We start from the raw sequence: 6129 nt of genomic DNA on the forward strand, positions 1-6129 counted from the left end.
TTTATCCTTCCTGATATATTGTAATTGCTGACAATGCATCGATCGTCGATATATTTTAAAGTCGGGTTGAAGGCCACATCAAATGTTTTCCTCTTTTCACGAAAAAAATTTGAAAACATTCTGATTGATATGAATACAAAAAAATTATTATAAGGACTCCCAATCTGATTGACAGTAAACATAAATACCAAGTGAACACAAGTTCAAGAGAAATGTATGGTGTGATAACTTAAAAAACATAATAAATCATCATTTTGAACATATTTGTTGCAATAGCTTGATTTTACAGAATAGGGAAGCTCTAACTCTCTCTTTCCGACATAGATTTAAGCAAAACTTATGTTGCTAGTCGCAAAAAACTAGATGTTTGAAAGCATTGCTGAAAATTTCTTTTTTTTTCTAGAGAAATTAATGGGCTTGTATAATAATTGATGTTGCGGGATCGAAAAGAAGGATCTAAATGTTCCAATAACAAAAAAGTTGCCACTTCATCATTACAATAATCACTAGCATTTTGTTCAATTTCAGAAATATCTGGATGGTATAGAATTCTTTTCTGTATTCATCGAGGGCGCCATTTTGTTCACGGGCCAGTCATTGATTTCTAATTTACATAAATGTTGTGCTGATGTGCTCTGACACCTTATACATGGAAATTTTCAATAAAGGAAAATTATTTAGTGAAAACAAAGAGAACTTTAGGGTATGACTTTATTCTTTAGACGACTTGCATTTGAACTAATATAACTTAAGTCTTAAGTGTTTATTTCCGTGTTTTTGAAAGAATGTTCTCACGGAGGCACGGAATGAAACAATGAAAAGAAAGCCGTACGTTACGTTTTGGTGTTGAAACATGTACTAACATTGATGATGTTGATGCTTCTGCTCCGAAGATAATTAGGAAAATTATCATGAAGGTCGAGGAGTTGTTAATTTGTTGAACCAGGGCATCAGATTACAGAACTCATATGAACAGCTTACATTCTGTTAATTACAGATCTAGCAGTTTTACAAATTTAATCTGGAACTTAAAAAAAACATTTAGACTCACTGCCTGCAACTGCAATTGTATTTGAATTTTTTCTTTCTTTCCTACATTGATGCTATTTTCGACGTAATGTCATCCTGTCTAACGAGCTATTGTGTATACTATTTCATATCGATATCTGTTCATTTGTTTTGATTTTTTAGATAATAAGGTTTAAAAGTAATTATTGTAATTATTTGTATTTGAGTATTTACAGTAAAATTTCCACAAAGTATTTCGTTGTTTTTATTTATATAAACAAACTAAACAAATTTTTGTTATCACAAAAAATATCATTTTTCCAACTGCAAAAAATGTTTATTTACCATTATATTAAACATGCTTCATACAATCTGTCTAAATGCTTTCATTGCCGTACAAAACCGTGCGAGTGGACAATTGAGAAAAAGTGCGAAAATAATTTTTACCACTGCATAACTGCGATTTAAGACATATTTCTATTTCCTCTCCATCGTCGGTCATCCGATGTCTTAACCTCTGAAGAAATATACTCCTTGATCTTATTTGGAAAAAAAGATTACTTTATCTAATCACATACGATATGTTGCGTCCTTGCATTTCGTGAATTAACAGTTATGAATTTTTTTTTATCAGAACAGGACTTATTTCAGAATGAAGGATATGGAGTTAACGAACAGTATTCCAATATCAAAGTCCAAAAATGAATATAAAATAGAGGCAGAGCAAACACGGACCTCTGAAAAATCAGAGGTGGGATCAGGTGCCATGGAGGAGTGAGCATCCCCTGCCGACCGGTCACATCCGCCATGTGCTTCTTGTCATGATTGGGAAATAATGGAAAAATCCGTCGTCAATCCAGTGTATAAGTAATGGACTAACAATTAGTATTAAATACGTCAGTCAGCATTTGACAATGATGAATTGTATTTGCTGACAAGGTCATTGTTTCGACCAAAGAACTTACGAAATGATGACTTTAAAGGAGACTGCTGATATTTTTGTTTCATCAACTTGTTTATCAAAAATTTACCTCGTGTTAGAAATTCCTCATACGTAGAGCATGTTCTTGCGTATCGAATCAACTGAGATATATAAATGCCGTATGCAGGTGATGATGGTATATTGCTGCATAAGGAAGTTTACAATTGTAAAGTTCAAGTCATCACGTTTATAATAGAGCTTAGTTGTTAGATTACCATAGTAAAATATCCAAATATGAAACAGATGTGTCAGACCCTGTGGTATCTTTTATCTCAAGTCCACCATGATACATCGTATCGACATAAGAATGGAAATTACCATTGTTAATTGACAATACGTCGTCGATATAACTACATGTCGAGTTGAAGGCCATAGAACGTTTTTTTTCTTTTCTAAGATCTTTTAGAATTGCTAATTTGAAATAAATTCGTATCTGATGTCAAAAAAGTTGAATCAAGTTTTCTTACGAAATGTAGTTAATTTAGAAGAAAACTTAAACATGAAACATATGGAGATAACGAACAGTATTCCAAATCAAAAGTTCATAAAACAATACAAAATAGAAGCAGAGGAAACACGGACCTAATAGACTATTTTTTTTTTTAGTTTGGGAAAAAGACGAAAAGGTATTTCTTCGAATTTTGCTGAGTCATTTTCTTTCTTAAATAGAAATATTTCAAGTAAAGAACATTTAATTTAAATTAACGCTGAAAAATTTAATTTTTCACACATATAATATTTGAGACAGAAACTCAGTAAATAGTAAGCTCTAAATAATATCCTTAAACAAAGAATCTGATGAAACATTGATAATTTCATTTGTTTTTATATATTTTCTCCTTACAAATCCCTTTCTGTCACGAAAAGAAGAGAACAAACGTACTTTTTTTTTTTTTTAAATAAAATCAGATATATTTTTAGTAGAAACATTGAACAATCTTTTCAAACAGTCGGTACCTGTATTTATACAGTTATCTAGGGGCGTTCAATAAATAATGTCATCGAAACAAAAAATATGGTAATGATTTAACTAAAATATTTTCTTTCAATTAAAACGAATATCCGTAACATTTTCTTTCTCTAATTGTTTTTCGAACACACTTGAAATTCTATGATTTGCTGTACTTGTTTTTTTTTTCTGATAGATTAAGAAAATGTCAAAGGTGCAAATTTTGTTGGTGTGACAAAACATTAACTTTCTGTTTATCCCAAACACTCCTTTACTCTTCATGGCCTGTGCGTTTGGAAGCCGTCATGAAGACATTTAATGTAGTGAAATTCTGTTTCCCGCATAAACCTTTCAATTTTTTTGCAAAAAAATTATTTTCTAGACTCCTCCAGAAATTGAACTTCCTCAGAATGGAACAACAAGGCTAATATTTAAGAAAATAGCATATAAACCTGTTTTAGGCACTTCTTAGGCCTTTGCAGTTTTGTCAAGTGCATGAAAATGGCTTAAAGCAAAATGGATTCATTTCCTAGAATTTCATACAAAAAGAGAACAATTTTTGATTTTTTAAAATAATTGTTTGGATATTCCTGCACGCTGTCGTTTTATATTTTTCAAAATATAATGTATTAAACTTTTTTATAAAAAATGTTTCTTTATATCTCCCCAAAAAACAAAAAATTAAAACATAAAAAAAAATTTTGCAAATTTACCTTTTCATTTATTTGAATTTTGCCAGGTTATAAGATTAATTATTGTTTCTGTAAATCTTAAAGGAATATAAGGATAACTTAAACAATAATTTTTCTAAACATTCCAAGAGTTTGGGACAATTTCGTCTTTTGGAAGTGTTTTTATCAACACTAGGATATGAAAATTCTCTTTTTTATTTTGATACTTCAAATAGAAAATCAAGTGTTGGTCAATTAATTGGTATATCCTTTAGCTTATCCAGGGAAACATTAATAAAAACTCAAATCCCTTTCTGTCACTGATCATTGATATATGATGAACAATCTTTTCATACAGTTATAGTATATCATTATTATATGAATAATAGTCTCTTGGGGAACTGGAATCTTGCTAACTCCCTCAATGATATACTTGTTAACTGTTTTATTAAACCGATACAAATAGAGATTTACAAATGGCGCGGAATTAGCTTCAAGACTAACGCACGGGAAATTAGTTCATTAGCATATTAGACTGATACAAAAGTAAAGTAAAGAGGATTACGGATAAGCGAGGAATTGGCTTCCAAAGCAGGAATTAGCTCATTTAACTAACACACGGGGAATTAGTCCATTCACTGAGATTTCTATAGCTAGGGATTTATTCACATTTTACTGCATTACTTTTATATAGGAAACAATCAAAAGAGGTATAATAAATGAAAATAACGGCAATCAATCTCAAAAATGCCATCGTGTCGATAAAGCATTGAATATTTCTTTCACGTGATATAATGAACATAGTTCATTAGCAGTACCAGGTGTGCAAACCCCTTTTTTTTTATCAAAATATTTTATGGAAACGTAAACTATAAAACATTTGAACGGCATTTGAATCAAATATAAATCATCTTTCTAGCTTGCGAAATGGTGACTTTAAAATGAACTGTTGATAGTCCTGTTCGAACAACTTGTTTGTCAATAATTAGAAATAATTATAAGAATGTTTGCTCTGCTGCTGTCTTGTATTGTTTATTGGACCTTTGATCTTAAATACTGTTCGTTATCTTCATATGTTTAATGAAGCAATTCTATAACATTTGAGATCAACTAAAATCGTTTACCTGTGTAAGTTCTTTTTTTTTTTCATTGAGTACTAGGTTAATACCGCCACTACTGGTTCTGAAGCTATGGAAAATGCCTTTAAAGCCACAGGTAGTCTTTGTTAATAGATACTTTTATTTTATAATATCTGTATTTGCCATGCGAACAAATAAGTAACTAAGTACAAACCAGTACTGTAAAAATTATCCAATTTATTTTGTCTGCTTTCTTAAGTTGAAAAAATGGTTAATGCTTCGACTCTCTTATTACAAAAAGTCATGCACTTTGATTTAATAGTATTTTCTTTCATAATCAACTTATTTGATTTCCCTTTAACGTTAAAGATAAGTATTAACACCTAAAAAGTAAGAAAAATACATTCGATATATGTTGTTTATTTAACACTTTCAGAAGATTGCAATGAAAACAAGTGCGGCAATGTTTCACAGGATCAACCAGTACAGGACAAGCAATGTTGCAGTAAACCGGTCGTAATCTGTTGTATCGTTGTGGTCATTATTACAATAGTGGTCGGGGTTGGAGGAGCCATTTTCCTGCATCTCCGGATTGGTAATTAGATACCACACCGAATATCACAGAATAAAACTGTGCCTTTCAGTCAACTGAATAGTTATTGAATTGTCTGAAAAGGTGAAGTTTGTTAGAACTGACGGTCGGTCACCTTTTAGCAATCACCTTTCAGTTAACTGCATGACCAGTCGAAAGGGGATGCTTACTCCTCCATGTCACCTGATCACACCTCTGATGTTTCAGAAGTCCGTGTTTGCTCCGCTCCAAAATTTGTATTGTTTAATGGATTTTGAGCTTAAATACTGTTATCTCCATATATATCATCATAGCAAAAGTATATCCTATCAATCATGAATGTTTCTGATCACAGTACTGCTTTTTGCTATGAAAAACTATCAAAATGAACAATTTAATAAAAAATAGCGTACAAGTAATCAGAGAAAACTTAATTATAATAGAGTATAAAATAAAAAGATAACATTTGATATTTAACTTTATCTTTAAGTTATGGAAATTGATACATGAAATTAAGCTATGTTTACTCCTTCATCCTATGGATATCGCTTTTTTTTATATCCCACGGTTATGACGTCATAATCGGTTTTGCATGAGAGAAATGAAGTAAAATAAAGTGAAGCTTTGTATAACTAGGGTGTTCCAAGGAACGCTGATGTCGACTGCTTTAAGCTTTTTTAAAGGTGTAACTTAATCTAACAGTGGTCAGCTATTTAAATGCTACTAGCATATACAGTACAAGGGGTGACCAAAAAGTTTGCAAACTATATTTACAAAACCAAAAATTCAGATCAAAATGAAATTTGGCACATCCATAGTCATACGCACGTTCTATAAACAGGGTATGAAAAGTAAGGATTTTCGTCATC

The sequence above is a fragment of the Saccostrea cucullata genome, unplaced genomic scaffold (genome assembly GCF_032062105.1).
Source record: "Saccostrea cucullata isolate Sc308-1 unplaced genomic scaffold, CSIRO_AGI_Scuc_v1 ctg177, whole genome shotgun sequence".
Taxonomy (NCBI): Eukaryota; Metazoa; Mollusca; class Bivalvia; order Ostreida; family Ostreidae; genus Saccostrea; species Saccostrea cuccullata.